The sequence below is a fragment of the Cavia porcellus genome, unplaced genomic scaffold (genome assembly GCF_034190915.1).
Source record: "Cavia porcellus strain 051 isolate PalLab524CR breed Dunkin Hartley unplaced genomic scaffold, mCavPor4.1 scaffold_31, whole genome shotgun sequence".
Lineage (NCBI taxonomy): Eukaryota > Metazoa > Chordata > Mammalia > Rodentia > Caviidae > Cavia > Cavia porcellus.
The window spans coordinates 7,458,114-7,483,166 of record NW_026947514.1 but is presented as its reverse complement, the minus strand read 5'-3'; the positions used below and the strand labels follow the sequence as shown (position 1 = coordinate 7,483,166).

At 41.2% G+C, this 25,053-nt stretch overlaps 1 protein-coding gene across 4 annotated transcripts in view; it reads left to right on the top strand.

Annotated features, from left to right (window-relative positions):
- Vrk1 (VRK serine/threonine kinase 1) overlaps positions 1–25,053 on the top strand; it is a 75,909-nt gene that overhangs the window by 7,136 nt on the left and 43,720 nt on the right. The gene's annotated exons all lie outside the window — the stretch shown is intronic.

Below are 25,053 nucleotides of genomic sequence, written 5' to 3'. Positions count from 1 at the left end.
CTCCTGGCGTCAAGGAAGCAAAGAAGTGACGGAGCAGGGTCCCAGTGTCCCCCTCACGGGCGCAACACCAGTGACCTAATGTCCTTGTGCTGGGCCTTGCCCAGAGCTCGTGTCTCCTCCCAGTAGTGCGATGAAGCCCTGACCACCGGGGCCCTTGAGGGTGGTGGTCTGAAACACAGCAGAGGGTGGCGGTGTGTACAAGACTTGCCGTGTCTTCGCGTGGGCGCTGAGGGGTCTGCTGCACTCCCAGACTCCTCCATAGCGTCGCGGCCTTTAGTTCATGTGCATGAGGTAAAGGGAGCAGTTTCACTGTTGACATGGGTGACATTTTATGTGACGCGTGAGCAAAAGTCCATGATTTAAACAGCTGAAATAAAAACAGTTGAAAAATTATCCAGTGAAGAAATGTGGCTGAGGGGAATCCACATTTGTTTATCATGGTGAAGGGGAGGGCAGGAATCATGATGCTTGTACACGAAAGGCCAGCCACCCAGAGCACAGTGGTGACCAGCTGCTGTTCACACTTACTGAGGACTGCGTGAGGACAGACGGCCGAGGTTGTGCTACCAGAGTTTTAGTTTTGGGGCAGAATTTCCAGATGGTAAAGATTAGACAATGTTATGCCAGGATTTCAAATGGTCTTTTAGGGTAGAAGGGTAACCTGGGTGGGTTATGGGAGCTTTTGGCTTGTAGTCTGGGCTTTATGGCAGGGGACAGTCCTGTGGCTCTGTCCTCGAGTCCTTGTCTTTTAACTTGTCACTTACAGTGCTTGGTTTCTCTCTCTCTCTCTCTCTCTCTCTCTCTCTCTCTCTCTCTCTGTCTCTCTCTCTGTCTCTCTAATCACTCACTTCAGTTCTCGATTTCTGATACAGAGTACTTTCTATCCCTGTTCATCTGCGTGGATCTCATTTGTTTTCTGCTTTCTTTTGTGCATTTAAATGATTACTTGGCTTAGATTGGACTTCAGTCTTTTTGTGTGTGTGTACCGGGGGTCGAAGCCAGTGCTTCCACACTGGGCTACATCCCCAGCCCTTTTTATTTTTTATTTTGAGGCAAAGTCTCTGTATGTCGTGCTGTATCCCCCCGAGTGCTGTGATTACAGGTGTATGCCACCGCACTCAGCTGACCAGCCACGAAATGGAACTTATATCAGACAAACTACTAGAAATCAATACATTTTTATTCTTTCACTTGGAATATGAGAAAATAGCATCCTATTTTTAAAAAAATGTGCGGTGACGGATTGAGCAGAGGATTTGATCAGCTAAGAGGTCACAGTAATACATATTAATGAAAGACTGGAGGTGCCAAGTGCTTTATTGTGACTCTTTGCTTGCAATTTAGCTTCCCTAGTTGATTCTCTTCTACTAGTCAAGACTTTTTTGTGTGTAAATGTTGAGATCTATCAGGAATATTTCACTTGTGATTGCAGCCCTTCAGTATTATCAGAATTTTTTTCTTGCAGAAGAGCAAGCTCGTACAGTGCTATGCAAGCTGCCCATTTAAAACTATCATTGCTTGGCACCTATGCCCTAGTGACAGTTTGACCAACATGTGAGCAGGCACACTGCCATCCTGACAGATGGGTGTGAGTAGAGGCAGCCAAGAAACCATGTATCTGCATCTCGTGTATTTGTTAAGGGCAGGATTCCCAGTCGGGGATGTTCAAACGTCTGTCCATCCTGCGCTTTCACGCCTGTGGATAAAGGGATGTCATCATTAATCCCAGCTCTGACTGAGATTCCGAGGGTGTATAAGAGCTGCTTGGCTCCTAGAGAAGTAGGCAATTGGGACAATCAGGGTAATTGTTCTCTCCTTCATTGCCGGACTACTTCAAATAACCCTCCCTCCTCCTAGCCAGCTGGGTTTACAACTGAGCATAAACCTGCTTAGAAATTGTCTCCATACTTCCTGTTTTCTAGAGAATGAAATCTTTAAACGTCATTGAATGTTGATGCTTTTTGCAGTGATACATATGTGTACATAGTACATATGTGACGCAAGCGCATACACACTGGAGTCAGGCAGATAACTTTAGTGCAGCCTCCTTCAACGTCAGATCAAGATAAAATAATGCCTGCTTTACAGGGTTGTTGTGAAAATTAACTGAAGTATGTGTGTGTATCACTTAATGTCTGGCCCCCAGGAAGTGGTGAGTAGCTGTTTGTCACCATCATGACTGCAGAGTGCCTGAAGGTAGCTTTTCTCATGGAGACTTAGCTAAAACAATACTGTTTTGAATTCATTGCTGTCCACCTTTGGAAGTCATTTTTGGGGGAGATTGTGTAGACATGTTATCTCCAGGCAGCGGTTCTCAGCCCTGGAGCTGTTGCTGCATTGGACAGGTCAGTTTTTGTTGTTGGGAATTGCTCTCTGCATGATTGGATGGTTAGTAGCCAGGGGGACACAATTATCCCCAGTTGAGAACCTGCTCTGGAGACTGGCTGTACGGTTTTTATTAAAAAGTTTTGACTGCTAGAAAGTTAATATTGTGAGTAGAAATCTGTTTTCTTATTGCTTTTATCTTGTTCTGTCTTTCGGAGACACAGAAGAAGGTGAGTTCTTCTTCCACATAATATCCTTTAAAATACATGAAAACTGTCCTCAAGTCCTCAGTCCTTGTTGAAGCCTCTCCAGTTCATTACTCTTCCTTATATTGCAGGGTTCACATTAATACATCACACTGGTGGCTTTTCTTTTCTTTCTTTCTTTTTTTAAAGTCCATTTTTAAACTACAGTGCTTAGAATTGAATGTATTTCTCTAGGCAAAGCTTGATAAGTAAAAACTAGAATTTCATCTCTTGTTCTAGATGCAGCTAGTGTCTTTTGTTAGTATAGGGAAGCATATTGCCTTTTTCTATGTACGGTTGTTATTAATATTGGCTTTACTACTTATTTTTTAGCAGGGCTGGGGATTGAAACCAGGGCCTTGTACATGTGAGGTAGATGTTCTGTCGTGGAGCCAGCTCAGCCACGTTCTTTCCATGATCACACTGCGCAGTGAGCCTAGAGCTGAGTAAAATCTGTCTAAGTGATCTCTTCATCCTATTGGTCTGTGTTAGTTTTGGCTGTAGCTGTGAAAGCTTATGTTAATCCTGTTACCTTTCCTTTTATTTGATCTAGCTAACTTCTGCTTTTTACGATATTTTGGAATCCTAATTCTTGGTTAAATTAGAAGGTTCTAGCTTAAAGGAACAGGTGTGTGACAATTATGCTTACTGAGATTAGCAGTGTTAGAAGTACAGGGATAAAATTTATGCGTGTGTGTGCGTGTGTGTGTGTGTGTGTGTGTGTGTGCGTGTGCGCGTGCGCGCCGAGTGAAAAGAGGCTCGAGGACGGAAGCCTTGGAGATGTCCTGTAAAGGCAGCCCGGCGGGGCAGAGCCAAGAATTGGGTGGCCGTGGAGGTAGGATGGTAGTGAGAAGGGGAGCGTGGAATTGGAGTGACTGTGCCAGGACCGCGTGGCAGATCCTTCAGTGCCTCAGGCGGGGGACGTGGTGGCTGCTCTTCGCTTTTATTTTCCCCATGGCTCAGCCATTGGTTTAGCACAGTACCTGTGAATCCCATCTGAAGACTTGGGGTCATATTTCATTTCTCATTCTTTGTGTCTAAGTGGGTACCAGATTCTACTAATTTAGAAAAAAATTTAAAGTATGATAAAAATGCACAAATTTTATCTAGTGCAATGATTTTTTAAAAATTAAAATGAAATAGTATAATAAGTACGACCCAGATCAAGACATTCATTATTCTAGTTATCCGGAAACCTTTGTTGTTTGCTTTCCAATAATCACTCTCACTCAAAGTAACCGTTCTTCTGACTTCGGTAGTAGCTACAGATAAGGTTTGCCTGGTTTTGAACTCCCATGAATAGGGTAATACAACCTGTATCCTCTTTTTGGGTCAGATGCCTTTTATTCCACTCTGTGCCTGAGATTCACTCGTTGTTGCATGAAATCTGTTACAGTGTAAGAATAATACTTTCATAGCTCTCTACTTTGCATTATCTATTACAGCAGAACACATTAATTCTGGATACTGATTACTGCGTAATACACTACTCCAAATTTAGTGATGTAGAATAACAAGGATTTTATCATGCTCATGAAGTCTGAGCTGGGAACTTGGTGGAGGTAACCTGCCACTCACTGCTCTCCAGGGACTGGGTGTGGAATGATGGGGCACCTTCACTGCTGTCTGTTGCCTTGGAGGCTGTGTCCTGAAGACTAGGATCATCTAGGGCTGTTGGCTGGAGCAGCCTCCAGGTAGGGTTCCGAGGCCTGGACTTTGTAGCGAGGCCTCCAAGTTCCTGGAGGAATCTCCTGAGGCATTTAGCTTCAGAAGTCGCAGGTTTGAGATTGACACTCAAGGGAATGGAGCGGAGCTCTTGTCTTTATGGCTGATGTGTTAAAGAATTTGAGACTTTTTAAAAACCACAACAAATACCAGAGCAAAACCCACAACAAATTCTATGCCAAAAATTACCCCTTCTGTTGTAAATGGTTATTGAAGTTGTTTATTCTTTGGGGTAATTATAAATAATGATGCTGTACATAGTTCTTGTTCATATCTTTGCTTACATACACTGATAATAGTTGGGAGTAGGATGGCTGGTCAGAGTGTACACCTGTCTTCAGCTTCAGTGCTTACTAGCAGAGGTTGCAAACAGTTTTCCAGTGTGGTTGTACCGATATGTTTCTGCCAGCATCTGAGAGTCCTAGTTGCTCTTCAGCTTGATACAGTCAGCTAAGTACTTTTTAAAACCATTTTATTGGTGGTGTAGAAGATTTCATTGTGGTTTTCATTGGCATTTTCTGATGACTATTGAGTGCCTTGTTTCTTATGCTTGTTGTTAGATAGCGTCTGTTGGCAGATATTCAGATCTGCCCATTTTTAACAAGTTGGGGTGTCTCCTTTTTCTTACAGAAATGTTGGAGTTCTTATATATTCTGGATGTGACTTGTTGAATAGATGAGTTACAAAGATCTCTTCCATGTGTGGTGTGCCATTTTGTTCTTACAGTGTGTTTCTGAGGAATTGAAATTCTAAATTTAGGTCACTTCCTGTGTAATGATGTATTTGACAACACATCATTATCAGTCTTTTTTATTGGTTAGTGCTTTTTTGGTTCTGTTTAAGAAGCTTTTGGTACCTCGTCATGAAGATATTCTTCAGAAGCTCTTTGTTTGCCTCTCACAAGCAGGTCTTAGTCTCTTGCAATTGAAATTTTCCACCATACACTTACCTGTGCAAGGAGTACAGGTAGCATTGAGTCAGGTGGTCACAGCCTGGGAGTTAGTTTTGTATTCCGAGCCTTAAATGACCTTTGAGGAGCTGTCAGAATTACGCATGTTATTAAATGCCCCTGGCCTCAGCTTCACTGGTAAATTGGATTGAATGTAAGTTTTTTGGTTTCTTCTGGCTGTGGTTTGCTAGGTCTTTCACTTAATTCACAGTTTTATTGAGGCTTTGAGAATCTTGTATCTGAATTTTGCTCTCTAATGTATTGATGGCATCTCCAGCTTTATGTTACGCTTTTATGAATGTGGGCTCCAGATCTTCATCTCAGTGGCTGATGAAAGCTTTCTTGTGTTATATTGGCAAGTCTCTGCTCAGATACATTCTTTCCATATTATTGATGTATATATTCCGTCCCTTTCTGTTTTAGTGAGTTGTGGTTAAAGACACTAGTTTCGTTTTTGAAAGTCACAGTGTACCACAATCATTGTAACTGTCACTTCCTTTAGTTTCTGACTTGAACTTGTAGGAACTTTAGACACAGTGTAGAATTTGTGAGTCTATGGGAGTCATTCATGGTCCGTGAGCTTTGGTTTTGACAGGTTCTCCCTCCCATCTTGCATAATTCCTCTGGACAGTGGCACACCTTCTAAGTTGTTGTAAGAGGTTTGCATATTGCTGTGCTTGGGGGTAAGTCAGGAACCACCCCGGACTACATAACAGAGTATCTTCCTGTTGCTGACTCCTTTCTGTTCTTAATGACCTGCTCTGGAGTGATTTCTGCCCTTTTACAACATCTAGATTACTATACACAGTGTTGCTGGTGTCCCTCCCTCTGTTATCCTTGATAGCGTGTCTTTCTTACTAACTTTTAAAAGAAATTTGTTAAGCTATAGTTGGTATCATACAATCTACTCATTAGATGTTATATAGATGTTATAATTAGATGTTATATAGAGTTCAGTAGTTTTTAGCATATGCATGGGACTCCAACCATAACCATACTGAAATTTAGAATATTTTCATGAATATGAAAAGAAACCTCTTCCCAGTCTCTCTCCATCCATCCCTGTCTCCCATCCCTAAGAATACACTAACCTGCTGTTTGTCTCTATCTGTTCTAGACATTTCACATAATTGGAGTCCCATACTTAGTCTTTTTTTGTGATTGTTTCTTTCACTTAGCATTTTTCAAGGTTATCCATGTTGTACATGTAATAGCACTCCTTTTGTTTTATTGCTGAGTAATATTCCACTGTATGGATATACTGTGTTTCATTTATTTGTTGATCAGTTGAAAGACACTTGAGTTGCTTCTACTTTTGACTATTTTGAATAATGCTGCTATGAGCTTTGAGTACAAGTTGTATGAATGTATTCTTTCCATTGCTCTTGAGTGTGTATCTAGATAATGCTATCTTTAACACTGTTAGGAACTATCAAAGTGTTTTCCAAAGTGGCTGTACCATTTTACCAATGTGTGTATTTGAGATCTCCTCAGATCCCACCCGTCCTTGTCACTGTCTTTTTATACCATCTTAGTGGCTACAAAGGGATAGTTTGTATTTTTGATTTAAATTTTCCTGACACTCATGATACTGAACATCTTTCTGTGAGCTTATTATTAGCTTATCAGTGTTTGAGAAATGTGTATCAAATCCTTTGCCTGTTTCTAAAGTCAGACTTTTATTATTCATTAACCTTTTAATGTTGAACTTGATATATTTACAGTACAAACTATTTTTTCCTCTCTTCCATCTTGTTCGGAGTGTTTACTCCACAGTAAGCAGGAGGGTTAAGAGATTTCTGGGTCTTTTCATTCTCTTGAAAATGGTCACTGATAAGCATGTGGTTGTAGGTTCCTTAGGTTAGTGCATGTGCACCTGCAGGTTATTGGGATAGATCTCTTGTGGTACATCATGATTCACAAATGAACTGAGCTGTCCCTGCAGACCATAGGATGTGTTAGGGTAGAGGCCAGTGTGAGTGGCTTTGGGATGAATCACATTTCAGGTGTGTCTGGGTGGGGCCTGGAGGTGTGGCTGTGCCCTGTATCTGGCCCGTGGCCCATGCTCTCTGGCTCTGTTCCCCACCACTAACTGAGCACCTCTGCTCTGTTGTGCTCTTCAGCCGTGATACTGCCTTGGAGCCAGCTACCCATGGACTAAGACTCTGGAAACCGTGAGCCAGGTTTACCCTCTCCTTTAAACTGCGGTGTCAGGGATTGTGTCTAGTGACAAGAGAGGTGATTAACACAAGGTAGAATGCCTGGCTTGGACTTTAACCCAGGCTTCTTATTTTCAGGTGAGGAAAAAAATTCATGGAGACCTTGGTTCTTTTCTGAGCTGAGGAGGTAGACTCAGACCACGATTTGCAGTTTATGCCGAGGACATATTTGTTAGTTTCACATCAAGTGATAGATTAGACTCAAGAGGCACCAAAGTAAAACAGAATCCTTGACCTCCAGATTCTTAGGAAATAAATATTAACAGGCAGATATGTATAGAACCAGTGCAATGCGATGTCTAAGTACTGTGGAGTTAGTCCAAGGGTCTGCTCAACACTGCCCAGTGTGAAATTGTTCACCGTACTGTCTTCTGCATTTAGGCAGATTATGTAGTCTATTTTGTCTGGACCACTTAGTAAGAAACGTTAACAAATTGTCATCATTTAGATGCTGAGATTGCAGAAGAAACTGATTTGATAATCTCTAGGGTTTTTCCTCTGGAACTAGAAGATAGTCTCATTAAATGCACTATTTTTATATGTTATTATTTTCTTAACTTTTTATATCCAGCAGTGGCTTATTATACTGTTTTTAAACTGCATTTGATCGGGATACAGACTGAAGCCAGGTGCGGTGGTACACGCCCATGGTCCCAGCACTCAGGAGGCTGAGGAAGGAGAGCAGCTATAGGCTTGAGGCAGCCTGGGCTCCACAGTGGGTTCAAGACCACCCTGAACTCTGCAGTGAGAGCCTGTCTCAAAAATACAGGGTCTGCCCAAAAAAAGGTATGTGTACTTAGTTTGTGGTATTAATATATATCTGGAAGCTAATGGCCACCACTCTGAACACCTCTTATAATTGTAGAGGCCAAAGATAAATTGTATGAATCTCATGACATCTCAATAAATTTAGCGTTAAAATACTTATGCAAGATTTTCTTTACCTGATACAGGTTTTTGACAGACTCTGTATTTCCATACAAACACACATAAACACATACACACGCCTATATTTTGGGCTGTAGTCTCGCTCGGGTATCCAGGCTGGCCTCGGATTCATGGGCTCAAGCAGGACCCCGGTCCAGCCTCTCGTGTGGCTGGGACTATGCCACTGTGCCTCGCTAATGTGGTTTAAAAAGCAACTAGAAAGGTCTTCCTAACATGCTTTCTTATGTCAGTTGTTTTATGCTTCCTTCTGGTTGTTTGAAATCATACTACTTTTTACCTAAGGTTGTAGGACACATATTTAGATCAACATGTTGAGCATGTTTCTGTTTTGTCATTTATACTGTTTAATATTTAATATTATCAGACATTAACGCAGATATTTTACCCCCTTACAACTTGCTGCTTTGCAAATGATTTACTCTGCAGTATGTGTTCTTTTTTAATTAACAGCAGACCTTTTTGTGAAAATTACACTTTCTATATATGTTTTTGAATCTTGACCTTGCTACTTCCTGGTAGTGAGGCCATGGAGAAATTATTTAATTTCCCTTATGCACAGTTTCCTTACGTGTACATTCTGTGTAGTGACACTTAATGTTTTGTGGTTATTGTGAAGATTAGAGGTAATGTGTTTACCCAACACAAAGCCTGCCACATAGATGCCGACTGGTGACAGTATTAGTTACACGGTACATCGGGTCTTTTGTGTATGAGAGCTGTGTGTTATAATTAATAGCGCATTGTTTCTTCCTGCTATAGATTTGGTCATTCATATTTTTACTTATTTGGGATCAATTGAACCAAGTTAAATGATCACGTTAATGTAAGAACTTAATGTCAGTGTTCACTTTCAGTTACTAGTCTTTCAGAGACGTGTCATGCTTTCAGGACTGGAGGCTTGTTTAAAGACCAATCTGGCCTTGACCATCAGAGTGAAGGGCCTGTCCTACTGACTTGGAGGTAGTGAGAGGTGTCTTTCTGCACAGGTGATGGTAGTGTTCATTGCTGGAGGACGCGGGGAAGGCTGGGCTTGTGCTGCAAAAGCACTGACAAATTCTGCACAAAGAGCGTTGGAAAGTGTTACTTTACATTTTATTCAATAAAGTGCTTTTTATTATTATTCAGGAAGAATTCTTTTAAAATATGTTAGTTGAAAAATTAATATATGCACATAATAATTTTAAGCAGTATAAAAGGGTAAAGTGAAAAAATCAGACTCCCAACCTTAAGGCATTCTTTACTAATTAATTGTGTAGCTTCTTAGTAATATGTAACATGCTCTGTACACATGTGGAGATGCACGGCTGTACAACTTGGGGATGCCAGTCATGCACAGTCAAGTATGTGCAGTGTCTATATAATTGGCGCCTTTGTTATTTTTTAATTTATTTTTTGTGAGGGAGGGAACTGAACTCAGGACCTCATGTTTGCCCGCCAGGCACTGTGCCACTGACTAAAGCCCTGGCCCTTAATTCTTTTATGAGTAGAAATGTTCAAAAACCTGGTTCTTTCTTGCAGTTTTCACTTACATTTGGAAACTCTTCTGTGCTGCTGTGTTTGAATCCACCTCATTTAAGAAACTGCCTCCTTCTGTTCTTTCTGCTGTGGTCGTGCCTGGTTTCCGTCCTCCGTCCTCCGGGGTGGGTTGACGGCCTTTCTGGGCTCCCGTTACTGCATGTGGTGCTGTGATAAATACCCGGTACCTTCGCCTTCAGTGTCCGCTTTCCATTTTTGGGGGTTAGGCTTTTATCCTTTCTTTTTTATGATTTAAGGGTTTTTAAATAAGAACATTGTCTTTTGCAATATGTTTTACAGATATTTTTCTTTTGTCTTTGAGTTTGTTTATGGTGTTTTTTTTAATTTGTGAAGATGTCGGATTTTTGTCAATTTATCAATTTCTTTATGAGTTTACTGTGCTTTATATTGATTAACTTTGGTGGTTCTGAGATTTTGAAAAGTTCTTTGTTATATGAATTTAAAAGATTCTACTGTGTTGCTGATATGTTTTCATTATTTGGTTATCCTAATTTTCTCAGTGTTTGGGACTATCCTCCTTCAGACTTGTGCTCCCAAAACATATTGGGAAACTGTGGTTAGCGGGTCCTGGATGGTATATTGGTAGACAAAGTGGTGAAAAGCCAGAGAATTCATTGTACAGAGAATTGTCCATATGAGAATTAATGAAAAATAACGTTTATAGTTTTAAAAGTATAGTAAATGTTATATAAAAATCTTAATCATATAGTTCAAAATTGATAATTTTAGAGAAGTATTTGTGTTTTACTTTTATATAAAAAACATTTCTTTAAGCTCTTTCCCTTGATATTAGGGTCAGAAGTTGCATGTTCCGTCTTGAGGTGGTATTTTTAGGTTGCTTCTCTCAATTCTGACTCTCTTGCCTCAGAAGAACAGTAAGTTTCTAGTTTCTGATCTCTGGAGGAATAGCTGAATGTTCCTGTGGTATCTTCTTCACTGTTGGTTCTGGGGGACCTGCAGGGACCCAGGGAGGGGTCCACACTGCATCTGAATCGGAGAGATACTGGGCCCTTCCCTTCTGGAGGGCGTGGTGGTATGGGTTTGTGTTTGGAAATCAGCATACTAACATACTGTGTGCTTTTAATTAAAAAGCCTTAGAACTTTTAGAAATCAGTCAAAGAAATGGAAATTGATGAAGTATATCTGATACTGTATTATAAATGTGTTACTCTGCCAACAGTTTTAGAGTCTAATACTAATTACTTTTCTAATACAAGTAGAAAAAGAAATATGATCAGAAAAAATTACTTCTTCTCTGAAGATACCTACTTTAATTTTTATTTTTCAGAGTTTGAAGCGTGAGTCTTCACCTCGTTCTTTCCAGCTTAGGTGTGAAAACATGACTAGTGTGGCGATGGCTGTTAAAGATTGTATCACAGTTTGATTTAGCTTGTGTTTTTTTAGGAATAAATCTATGAACTTAGGAGGTCATTATCTCTAGAGGTTCACTTTTGTATTCTCATAGTCGTTGTGTTGTATTTTGACACTTACTTGGTACATGTTACAAAAGGCACCGTGTAACTGTAAATGTTTGTCATGCTTTATTGATATGAATGAGTCCCTAATAGGAACCCACAGGCAGGTCATTTAGCTTTCCTTGCCCCAGGTTTTTATGTCAGATGGTATTGATAATAAATATACTTTTTATTCTTTCTGAATATTCTGTCTCAGCTGTGGGGTTTGTGGGGAATGAAGACGACCTGTGTGTTATCAGGAAGTGACTGTGTAATCGCAGGATTTTGTAGTCTGCTTTTCAGAGTTACCCCAGCACTAATCACGCGTTCCTAACTGATGGCGTAGCCCGTTGTGAGAGGGCTGTCTTTAGATGTGCTGCTTTCACATTGTGCCTGGTTGTGTTTAGCAGCAGAGGTGGCAGTTATTGTTGGCTGACTATCTTGTTTGACTTAGACCTTATTTGTGCCAAAACATGTAATAAATTCTTAGTCCCAAATAAGTTTGAAGCCCAAATGAAATCATGTTAGCCTAAGATACAGGTTGGGGGAAAAAAGTCTTATTTTTGGCTCTTCCTGAATCACTCATTCACTAATTTATATTTTTTATCCAATGTCTAGAGAGAACTGGAAGGCGCTTTTATTAAAATTTTTTAGTATGATAGACTTGTACAGAACAGAACAGTTAGACTGGAAAAGAATGATCTGAAGAAAGCAAGCCTAGCCTGTGGTCCAGCCTGTGCATCTCAGGGCCCCGGAGAGCATTAAAATAGTCACATGGCAGGGCTGTTGTGGAGTCAGCTCCGCGTTGTTTCGAAGCCCTGGTGAAACAGTGATAGGTAGCCGGATTGCCAATTACTGCCTTTGATTATGAGTACTTACGTAACTGACCTTATAATTTTCTTAACTTCCTGGCACTCACTGCAGAGGAAGCAGGAGTTTCATAACTGGTGATATTTAAAGAACTTGCACCATTGGAAGAGCACTTTTTTGTACTCTACAAATGCGAATCTATAGGATTTGCTTCTCTTGATATCTACAGCTAACTGTTCATTGAGTAATAGTTTTGTCAGAGGATTCAGAAACATTCTTCACCTGAGTTTTTATTGATCCTTTTTTGGAGATGATGGAATCATGCTAAATCATGGCTGTGTGATGGCGTTTTTGTGTGAAGCTATGTGTAAGGCCAAAGTTTGTATTTCATTTAACTTTGTATATCTAGTCGTTCACAGATAGTCAGACTTATTTTTGAGGTGTTTTATAAATGCATTTGGAATAAATGGGTTCAAGTGTTTAATTTCCTGGTGAACTAAATTGCAATAAAGAGAGCTTAAAAAATCAAGAGTAGGAGATGATTAGCATGCTTCCTAGACCATCTGTCACTAATATCAATTGTTTCTACTTGGCACTGTAGACTTGATTTTTAAGGGGGAGGGCAGCTTGTGCAAAGTTAAAAAAAAACTCAAGTTATTCTGTACCTCTCTGTTTAGTGGAGTTATTTTCAAAATTGACATTCTTATTCAATAAAGATGGATGCAGTCATTGCTTATTCCAATAGCAGTGCCATTGTAACAACTGATAGCTTTGCACCCCATGGTCTGTTTTTTACACATCAACTTGAGTGATCTTTTTAAAATGCAAGTGAGAGTGTGTTACTTCTCTGTTCAAGACCATCCATGTCTAGTCCTCACAGTGATCCTTGCATGGGACATGTTTTCTACCCTGTGTCCTGCTGCCTCTGACCTCAGCCAGTGTCTGCCCAGGCTTCACAGCCCCCTTACTGTTTGCAGAACAAGCTGGGTGTGTTCCCCTCTGCACCTTTGCATGGGCTCCTGTTGTCTGGTGGGATGTTTGTCTGCAGCTTCTCCATGACTGTCTGCCCTCACTGTATTTTCTTTGCTAAAGCATCACTCTGTGTGGCTGCTTAGCACCCCCCACCTCCTGTTCCAGCCCCACCTTAGCTCTCTTATTAACCTTGGGCATATGACATCTTTTCAGTTTTTAAAATTCTCTCTCTTCTGAATATATAAGCTCCATGCAGGCAGGGCTGTTTTTTTTTTTTTCTTTTCTTTGTTTGCAGCTTTGTCTTCTAATACAGCTCCTAGTACAGTATGTTGTCATAAATATTTGTTAAGCAAATGAATTAGTGCAGCAGACAGTATATAAATGCTAATCGCATGGTGTTCTGGGGGACCCAATATTTTATTTTAAATTTTAAAAAGACTGAAGCATGGTATAAATGTTCATATTGTTTGTCAGAAAACTACAGACCATTCACTCACATAATGCTACCTGATAACTGGTATTTAAGTTAAAAGGAGAAAAGGGCTCTGTCCTATCCTCTACTTTTTAGGGGTGGAATTTGATTCTCCATAACCCATTGTGCCTTGAGGTGACTTTTTGTGACAGACACTAGAAGCATTTAAAAGTTTGGATCTAAGCTTGTAGAGTTCATTTTACAGATAGACTATATTGTGAGAATGAACTAATAAAACACATTAGCAAAAAATATAAAAAATGTAAAAAGCTCAGAAATAGGTTGGTGGGAAAGTTCTTGACTTAGGTGTTCAGAGTATGATGTTTATTTTGAGTGAAAATTGTGAATTAAATGCAGGTGTTGCAGATGTTCCAAAACCTTGCAGAAGCTGGGTTGACCCTTCTGCCGTGGCTTGAGTGCTGACCGTGGCCTTCAAGTGTGTGCAGTGTGTCTGTTGCCGTGTGCTGCCCGAGCTTCACCCCCTGCCTGCTAGCCCCTGGGCTCCTCTTGGGTGGCCTGGCCTGCTGCCACTGCAGCAGCGTGCCCTTCTGCCTATGCTGTCTGTTCCCGATGCCACACGGCAGCTCCTCCTGCAGGGGCGACCATTGCTGCTCTGTAACTCCGGAAGCTGCCCTTGGCTTCTCTGCGCACCCTATCTTTTGCCCCCTTTGATGGGCTTTAGTTTTTTAAAGGTGTTGCAAGTACATTTTCTAAAATATAAGGTATGTTTGTTTTTATTGTCTGTCTTACTGCTAAGTATGTCAAAAGTGGGACCTTTCTAGTACTTGGCTCATGGGTGACTGTTAATAAGTATTTGCAGAGTAAATGAATGAACAAACTATGACATTGTTAATTTTTATAAATTCACTGGATTCACAGTTAATGTTTATTACCATGATAACTTGTAGAGTTATGTAATTAGCATCTTTGAAAAATATCACTTGTGATGCTTTTCTAATTGTGTGTGTGTGTGGTTAGAGGTGACTGTGTAGTCACTGAGAACATTGGTTATTTGTTCATCTTGATTTATTTTGCACAGTGTTTAGGAACTTTTTTGTTTTGTATTGTCGTAAATACATGCCACTCTAACCGTGTTGAAGTGTACAGCTCATCAGGGTGACGTGTGCTTGTGTTAGTATGAAGCACATCTCTGGAACTTTTCATCTTGCAGATTTGAAATTCTGCATCATTAAAGAAGTGTCCGCTTCCTTCTCTGACTAGCTGTTAACTACCATTCCGTGTTGTGTCTCTGTGAATGTTACTGTGTTAGACACCTCCTTTGAGTGGAATCATACAGCGTTTGTCTGGCTTGCTCCACTTAGCGTTGGTGTCCTCAAGGTCCCTCCAAGTCGCAGCAGGTGCTGCAGCAGCCTCCTTCCTGTGAAGGGCAAGGGACACGCCATTGCGCATACATGTCCACGTTCTGTTTACCTATTCATCCAGAGTGGGCACGGCAGGCGCCCTGCCTCTCGGCCGTTGTTAAGAGTGCTGCTGTGGGCACGGGCCTGTAAATACCTGTTGGGGATTAGAAATAGTTTTCCGTTAGCTTAAAAGATGAACAGATCAAGTCAGTTCTGTTTTCAGTTCTGATTTCCAAGGACCTTAATTTTACTTCACAGAATATTTTTCAAAAAATAATTTATTCGCGGTTGTACCTCCAAATTACTAGTATCTAGCACAGCGAGCTGCCCAAGTGGTGGAATTTTGTATTATGAAAGTAAAAGGAAGAAAACAGGAATCAGCATCAGCGAGGAGTGCTGCTGAGCAGGTACAGGTGAGGCTACCGGAAAGCGCCAGCTGGCTTCTGTGCTGTGGAGGACACCGTGACCTTAGCGGGAGTTGTTGGAGTGGAGGCGCGAGCGTAGGGTCCAGAAGGAGGGGGAGAGAGAAGAGAAGAGAAGTTAGTACGGGTGGCCGCTAGAATATTTGACAACGAAAGGGAAAAGGAAGGATGCGGTGGAGGGGAATTTGAAGACTTTTTTTCTCTGAATAGGAAGCCTTGAGGATATGTGAAAGCTGTTGGGGAGGATGCAATCTTGAGCATGTGATGGAAGGGTGGCTTAGCAGTAAGACTTGAGAAGACTGGAGGAGATGGGTGAGAGTGCAGAGCTTGGTGTTGGCTAGGCGGATGGCATCTTTATGTTGGTGACAGGAGAGAAGGAAGCTAGGGTTGGACCCTAGGTTGTCTTGAAGTGGGTGCAGGTGGTTTGTAGATTGATTTTGAAAAGATCAGAGAATTTGCTTTTAAAACTTGTTTTTTTCTGAAACTAGGGTCATCTGTGGAGACTTAGGAAGGGAAATGGTAGTGGAACAGATCTTTAAAAGGAGCAGTGGTTGGGTGACTTATAGTAAGCATAAAGCTGTTTGGTTCTAGAAATTTATTGAATTCCTACAAAGGGCTGTGTATTGTGGATAAGGGAGCTTATAAACTTTTAGGGAACTTTGTCATGAGCAATAAGAGTTATGAAAAATACTTGAGAGGTGATATCTGATTAAGGAGCAGACCTTTGGATATGAGAAAGATTTCATGTATACATGGAGGGTGTGGAAGAAAGGCAGCTCCCAAAAGTAGAGATATGATGTTACCACGTTAATGGAATGGCGAGGCCTCAGCTTGTCCTGAGTTACTCCTACATCTGTTGCTCCTATAGAGAGCACAGCATATCAGAGAAGTTTACAACTTCAAAGAAAATTGTGTACGAATATATAACCCCTAAAGGAACCTATATGCGTACCTATTTTAGGGAAGGTTTATGAGTAGTTGCCACATGTATGATGAGCTTTATGTGGCATTGTAGCTTCCCAGTATGGGTGTGATGAATTCATAGAGCTCATTAAGTCTGTTAAGTGTTATTGTTGTGATTCAGTCAAGCTTTTTTCCTCTTTTCAGCAGAGGATTAAAAAATATTCCAAATTTGAATCCAGGACTTGAAAAAATGCCAGTTGTCTAAATACAGTACCATATTGTGATAAATATAGCTATTGAAATTTTAAAATCTATTCACAAAAGTTTATTTTAATATTCATAGCAGAACTTTTTTTGGAATGTTATCTGAAAAACAGAGAACCATTTTATCATTAGAGCCGACTATTAATTAGGGTATTGTTTCTGATATAAAAGTTGATCTGCCACTGAAATTCTATTTGAATATGTATAGTTCCAAGCTTGCTTTGTGTATTTAATAACTTTAGTACCATAATTACTCTGTTTACAATTAAATTTTGGTGAATATGCTAATATGGGATATACCAGTGAGTGATTTCAGCAAAGGGCAGTATTGATTTGCATTTTGATGTGTTTTTCAGTTGCATCTGCATTTCATTTAGTATCAGAGGGATGAGAAGTGGTCGGATTATGTAATGTATTATGATGATAAACTTTATTCTTTTCTTTGAAGCCTTTCTGTTGCATTGGCTACTATAATAGTGTACTTGAGCCAAGTGGCTGAAATTATGCAGAAAGATTTAATTTGGTTATGGGTTATACCCTTCAGTGTATTCTTTTAATAGAAACCGTAACACAGATACTGGTTTCATTATTAAAAGGCACCTGTATTGTACTGGGGCAATTGTTGGATTCCAATGAGTATTTTAAGTTCTTTAGAACACTCAGTAACCAACTGAGGCAAGGACTTGGGTTATTTTTGTGAGAAGTACTTACAGGTTTAAATGATTCCTTTCTTTTAGGAAATTGCCTGGAAAGCAACAAGGAGATGAGGAAGCACAGATTTCTTGCTAGGAGGCTTCCTGTAAGCCTTGACTTTAGAAAGGGGCCTTGTGGACAGTGAAGGTCCCACGGGGATGGGAAATGCTGCCGGGGAACCTTGGGTCTAGACACACATGTCAGAGTTGGTGGCACAGTGTCCTCCAGCAAGTGGCACCCTTGAGGGGCACATGACTCAGCTTTGTCTGGAAGAGCAGGAATGGGCGTTGGCAGCAGACGGCTTTAGGGAACTTTATGAGGTTATGAAAATGTTCTCTATCATTGTTGCATAAGGATCATGCAGTCCTAAAAGTTAAAGTCTATAGATGTATGCAGTTATCGGTGTATTGTCTCAACTCCAGATTTACCCTTCTTTGTTGGTGGTGATGTGTGAACCAGACCTGAAACATTTTTGTCTTTCTAGAATAATGTTTGGGGGCTGGGGATTTAGCTCAGTGTCATAAGTGCCTGTCTTGCTAGCGCATGGTCGTGAGTTCGATCCCCGGTACCGATAAAAACAAAAAACAAACAAACAAGGAATTAGAATAATGTTTGACTTTGCTAGTGGAAGGCAAGGAAGGGTTCAGCTGGACAGAGCAGGGGAGGGACTTTTCTTGCCAGTGCAGCGCTAGTCTTGCTTCTTTTTGTTTGGTTAGTTTTCTTGCCTCTTATGGGGTGCCGGCCGGCCGGCAGCTGCACTCCCTCTTCTGTGAGTTTGGTTAGCTCGGCACTGGGTGGTTTCTCACTGCCAGTGTACTGCTGTGCGCAGGCTTCAGCAGACCAGCTCTTGCCTGCCTGCCCTCCAGAGAGCTCTGCCACCGGTGGGCTGCGCTGCGGCCTGCCAGGGAAGTGGTCCTTTCTCGGGTACTCTGCCTCAGCGTGGGAGATAATAACTGCCCACTGCATTTGCTAGACTCATGTTCCTTGGTGTAGCTTTTACCCGTTTTAGTAGCTGAGCATCTTTTATATGTAAATATTTTTTGTGTTGCATTTTTCTGTTTAAAGTACATGTATGTGCTGGACAAGGTGCACACGCCTGTAATCCCAGTGCTCGGGAGGCTGAGGCAGCAGGGTCACTGTGAGTTTGATGCCAGCCTGCACTGCACAGTGAGACCCTGTCTCAAACAAAAAACAAAACAAAACCCCAGAACCCCAAAAAACCCTATTTCTCGCCTCCAAATGAACCCTGTTGTAACTTTTATGATTTGTGTAATTCACTGTTAATTATGCATAGTAAAATGATTGTAAGTGTACAAGTTGATTAATTTTTATATAGTGAATATACAGTTTAAGTATCATGAAGAATGAGACAGGATATTGCCTTCCAGAAGGGCACCTGTTGTTTGACCTCTGTCACCAGCAGTTGGTTTTGCCATTTACAGACGCTGCTGTGAATGGGAAGTGATACAGCGCATCTCTCTGTGCCTGGCTTCTCCCTTCTCACAAGGCCTTTGGGAGCTCCCTCCATCTTCCTGCAGGATGGCTTGGGATTGTGGTTTGTGAACAAAGCTGCCGCTGTTCGCGTGTCTTTTGCTGCGTGCGTTTGCGTCTGCCCTAGGTACACGTGTAGGAGTAGAATTACCGGGCTGATTGGCACTAATGTCACGCAGTTTGTACAAAATGACTGGCGTGGTACGTGGTGTTGAGTTCCAGTTCCGCCTTCTTACCAGCAGAAGTCTTCAAAGCCTTTACGATGTTTTAATGCTTTAGATTATGGTAAACGCTTCCAGGGTGTTTTTTGGGGGGAGGGGCAAACATTTACTGGTATGAAAATATAAAAACTATTTAATCTACAGACTAGTTTTATGAATATCAATTTTGTTCCTAAATAACAATAAGTGGAGTCCAACAGCGCATTAAAGTATCATCACCACCAGGTATAACCTCTGTTTCCGTCATGCTGAGCTGACTTGCATCAGTGAGCAGTGAAGCTGCATTGCTCCCCCTCCTCCGCGTCCCTCCCTCAATCCTTGGAGAAGTTACCTCTAGGTGTGAACCTGCCCCGCTCTGAGCAGCAGCAGTCTGCAGCTCCATGAGGCGCCCTAGGCCTCTGCCATGGGGAGATTGATGTGGGAGGGAGGTGGCTCCAGGGCCCCCTGGCGGCCTGGTGTGTCAGCAGGTTTAGAAGGAAAGCCTGGTGTCAGGTGGCCTCAGGCAGAGCTGCCAGACAGATTCTAACATTCGGGTGGCAGAGCTGGGCTGGGCGTGAGCGTGAGGGAGCTTTACTCCAAGGCAGAGTTCGTTTTGAGTCTAAAACTATTTCTCCATTTTTTCTGTTTGATTTTGTAAAGACAGTGATAGTCTAAGGCACCAGCTTTGTGAGTTACTCTCCGTCTCTTTGGGTTGGTTTGCGTTATGTTTGAATAGCTTGTGTGACCAAGGAAGAAAAAATAAAAAGAACAGCCAATCAGGTTAACCATTTCTCAAAAGCCAAACCGCTGCCTCATGCCAAATACAAGTGGGCAGATCAAAATTTTACCAGTTAAAAATGAGCCATAAAATAACCAGAAAACTTGGGAGATATAAAAAAAAATTTTTTTTTTGACTTGGAAGTGTTTCTAAGGTTGACATGAAATCCAAAAGCTATAAAAGTAAACACAAAAAGTAAAGACAAACCATTTGGGAGTATGTATTTGCAATACAGAGACCTCATTTAACGCACAATATGTAAGAATAGCCTATAAATAACAAGCAAAAGTAATAACCTAAAAGAATGAGCAAAGGTCACTAATATTTACAGATATAGGTTTTGCTTAGAAGGTCTTTGCTTTTTGTTTTCTTTGTGTGGAGCAGGCTTATTGAGTGTGAAAATCCCTTCCAGTTTTGACCCCTTGGTCATTGTTAATTTTAGCAGTATTTTTTTTAATGTTTAAAATTATGAAATATACAACTCAGCAAACTTTGTCAAGCAGAAACACATTTAATGAATTATCTGGTACTCTCCTAAGCATCATCACAGTTAAGAAATAAAACCTTGCCTGCCACACATCCCATCCTAGTAACAGCTTTCTCCCGTGTCCCCAAGTAAGCATGTTTTATGGTAACCATTTTCCTTTATATCTAAGGTGCATCCTTTAGCACTGTGGTTTCTGTTTGTTTTATGTATGTTTTTAAAGTCTAGTGTTCTTCACATTACTTCTCTTTTCCCCTTAGTGCTGGTATTGTATGTGGTACAGGGTTTCCCACAGCTGGAGTTAACTGGATTCCTGTGTTCTGGTTTTGTGCTCTTCACAGCTTGTGACTTGGTAGGCTTGATCACATTCAGGTTCCATTCATTTTTGATACATACGTATATGTATATATTTTGGCATGACAGCTGTGGGTGCAGTGGTGATGTGCTGTTATCAGGAGACAGATGGATATCACTCAATTGATGTTAGTAGCTATCAGTGCTTAATACTTGGGCCTATTCATTTATTAGGAGTTGGGATGGTGATAATGGTAATAATCTATCACCATATTTTCATTTATTAGCGTCAGTTCTTCTATAAAGAGAAATTTTTCTTCTACTTGGTTACCATTGGTACAGTTTATTTAGGAAACAAGGCACAGTCAATGCCTTCCCCTGCTTTTAACTACTTCTTACAATGAGGCGGCTTCCTGTTACCCTCAGTGTTCATTCACTTCCTTCATTTGATGTGTTTGAGTGCACTGTGGTTGTGAGTTCATTGACGCAAACTTTCCCATCGTTCCCATCTTCGAGGCTGGCTCCTTAGATCTACTTGACATACACTGTTGTAATTGTTTGGTAGCTTTCTCACGAGGTGTTGTAATTGTTTGATAGCTGGTATCACAAAATGTTCTGAGCTTTTCTTGCAGATTCCAGCTCCAGACCTGCAATCAGTCGTTCTTCAAGGGGCCTGGTTTCTTTAATGGAAGCAATATTTATTCCTAGCATATGCTAGGAGTGCTGCTTGTTACTACGCAGTTTATTGTTTTTAGGCTTTTTATCAATGGAACTAGGAAACTGACTTATATGGTGTGTGTTATGTATATATGTGTGTATGTTATGGCTTTGTGCAAAAGATAAGCTCTTATAAATTAAACACTTTTTTAACTACAGCATTTTAGCCATACCACTTTTCCCGCTCGTATCTCCTTTTTCATACTGAGTTGTGTGTTCTGGGCCACAGGGTGTAATGTATGTCCCCTAATTCCAGGATCTGTAGGGAAACTCAAGTCCTCCAGTGAAGGTCTGAAGACAGTGCTCACCCCTGTGTGTCCTGTCTGCTTCTGCACGTACATACCTGTGATAAATTGACTTATCAGCTGGGTACAGCGTGATGTCATCAGCACTAATAAACAGTTTAAACTGTGTACTGTAATTCTGGCGGTAACTTAGTGTAGTACACCTGCCTTTCTCATGGTGCTCCCCTGAGGACATGAAGTGAGCAGCATCTGGCTGCTCGAAATCAAGCACTGCAGTATCTTTAACAGCCAGGGTGGCAGCTGCGTAGCTGAGCGTCCTGGACGAGGGATGAGGCACGTCCAGGCAGGCAGAGCGGGTCACTGAGGAGTTCCTCACGCTGCCCAGGACAGCCTGCTGTCTGAAGGTCACCAGTGTTTTAGTTCCGGAATTTTCCATTGAATAGTTTGAGGTCTTGTTTGACCTTAGGTAGCCGGAAGGATTGGTGAGGCCTGCTGTGCCCACGCGGCCGTCCAGCACGCGTCCCCCCAGGAGCCACCGTTAACAAAGCAGGCCGCAGCATCGCGTCATCACTGAAGAGCGGCTGCTCTTGCAGATGTTCTCCCGTGTATTGTAGCTGTGCCTGCATTTTAGGGTCATGGATGTCCTGCATATTCTCTCCTTCCAGACTCTTCCCTAATCTCTCCTCTACAAGTAAATACATGTTCACTGCGTAGGAATACCAGTCTTTCTGTAGTCACCTTGGATAAATAGGCCTTTTTTGTTTTCAAAATGCCAGCATCATTTTTCATACAAATTAACATTTTGATTCTTACATTTCTGTAGAAATGCAAAAGGCTCAGAATAGTCTAAACAGCTTTGATAAAAGAAATTAGAGCCCTCCCCATCCCACGACTTACCACGAAGTTACGCCAGTCATGACAGACGGCATTGAAATGGGCCTTTTTCTCCAGCAGGTTGTGACTTCTTTTCCGTGTGATAAGGTCGCAGTATTTGCACTTTGGTATTCTTTTATATCATAAATGTGTATTTGATATGTATATACAGGCCTTTTCTGTGTTGTGAACTTGTGGTTTTTCTCTTGCAATACTTACCTTTGTTGCCTTTTTTGACTTCTTTTTCCTTTTCACTTTGCAGTTCTTTTCAGTCACTTACAATTTTATTCATTATATGTTCCTTTTATTTAGTCTTTGTTTCTGGAGTAATTTTACCTTGGTGCGTTTGTGCAGGGGGCCGGACACAGCGAACAGTCACATCATTTGCTGAGCCATGCACCTCGCCCTTTGCCTTCTCATTATTACCTTCCACCCCTAGTGAGTTTTTCTAATTGCGGTGCGTGTTAATTTTTTCCACAGGAGAAAACTGTCTTGTCTTGGAGCTTTCGCGGTGGTTCTCCCGAGCTGGGGGTTCTGGGGGAGTCGGCCCATGCCCTTGGGTGTGCAGCCGACCTGCAGTTAGTTTCCCTTGTGCAGTTGTGGTTGCTGTGGCACAGGTCGCCCTTGTCCTTCTCTAACCCTGCGCTCTCCCTTTCTTTTTATCTGCTGCCCGAATCCGGGTGCTGCCTCGCAGTATTTGAACTTCCCCGTCCTGAGGTGCTCACGTTGGATTCTGCCCCCTGAAGTGTGGTCTGGAGGCCACGTTGGCTGGTTAGCTCGGAGAGTTATGCGAGATCTGCCCTTACCCACTCAATTTTAGGGGCTGGTGGGAAGGAGGACACTGTCCCCCATGTATCGTAGATTTGTGCTCCTTTGGACTTGTGTGGTTTTGGGGGGCCAGACTTGGGGAGATTAAGCACTGAGCTGCTGCCCCACCGCGTTCCCGGTTGACCTCCAGCAGGATTCGTGAGTATTCAGTGGCTAACTGTGACGCTGCTGTTGTGCGGAACTATTTTTAGGAAACAAGGGCATTCCAAGTCTTAATTAATTATTGCAATTAGTTTTATTTAGTTGGACCCAGGAATAAAGCTAAAAATAAAAGCAAACAGCTTCATTTACAGGAAAAACACTCCTTGACCACGGTTTTGTATTGAATAGGTACTGAGCCAGATTATTTTATGTATTAATAAAAATTTTAATTTTTATTAGCATATGGTTGGTAGTCATGATGATTACATTGTGGGGAGTTGGTGCATGGACATAACATCTTAATTCTGTCCTTTATGTCCATTCCCCTCTCCTCCCTCTTACTGCCTCCCTCCCTTTCTTGGTCCCCTTCTCTTTTGCAAAAGATCTGTCTCCTGGTTTCCTGTTATCTTTTATTTTGTTTTTTAATTTATCCATACTTTTTGTATAAAAGAAACCATGAGACATTTAAGCTTCAGTGTCAGGTTTACTTCATTTAACATTATGGTCTCAAGGTAACATGCGATATGTGTTACTTCTGGAAAAAGAATTCCAGAAAAATGCAAAAAAATGTCCTGTCACTATGTTGGGTGACAGAAAAAAATAATTTATTTATTTTTTATTTGTTTTATTGGGGGTACTGGGGATCGAACTCATGACCTTGCACTTGTCAGCCAGGGGCTTACACTGCTGAGCTAAATCCCTGACCCACTGTAATTTATTTTAAAGTGTTTCAACTATTATTAGGAAATAATCAAATGGGAGGTTACTCTGGTGATTTGAATAAGTTGGATGACCTTTAGAAGAGATCTACTTTAGTATTGAGAGTTGTATATGTTTCAGATGTTACTTTTAGCTGATATTCTGCTGCAAGTATATAGGTTACCTTTTTTGGTGTTTTGAGTCTGTTATGTTTGGCACTAAAGTTGAACTCAGGAAAATTCCACCTCGAATCGAAAGCACAGTCATTATGAGAAATTAATATGAAGAAATAGCCGTTGTATGGTGGTTTATTTGATTTTTTGTTATCTAAGAGAAAATTTAGATAGCAGAGATGCATTACGTAGTCTTTGGGAAAAAATTGAATTAAAAATTTCCCAATAAACGAATAAAGAACATTTGTTTGCACGTATGGTACTTACGTTGTAGAGTGATGGTGTGGGTATTTGCCTAAAATTTCCAATGTAATGTGGCGTCTATATATTTAGTATATCTGGGCTCAAAACTGAGCTGCTTATATAATATAAATTTGTCACATCTTAGCAGACTTCTTTCATTTAAATAACCATTTAAAGAATTGCAGACTAATTTAATTCTTACTACTCTCCTATCTTTGCTGTCTCTCTCCTTCATTTTTAGGGAACTATGGAATATTAGGTAAATCATTTTCTATTAGCATTTATGGATCTGAGTGTTTGAAATCGCAACAGACATCCATGTATGCTCGTGCAAAAATATTAACTGAGTTTCTTTACACAAGGAAGAGTTACACCTGAGGGCTTTTGAAGCTGATTGAGGTTACTTGATCAAGATTAGCAAGCTAACTGGAGTCATAACTGGAATGGATACAGAGCATTTATTTGCCTGTAAGGAATTTGTGTTGTAGAGTGATGGTGTGGGTATCTGCTAAAAATTTCTAATCTAACGTAGAATAGGTTTTTGATCCCATTTCAGCCCCCTCCCTGCCCCCCGCTTTCTGTAAATACT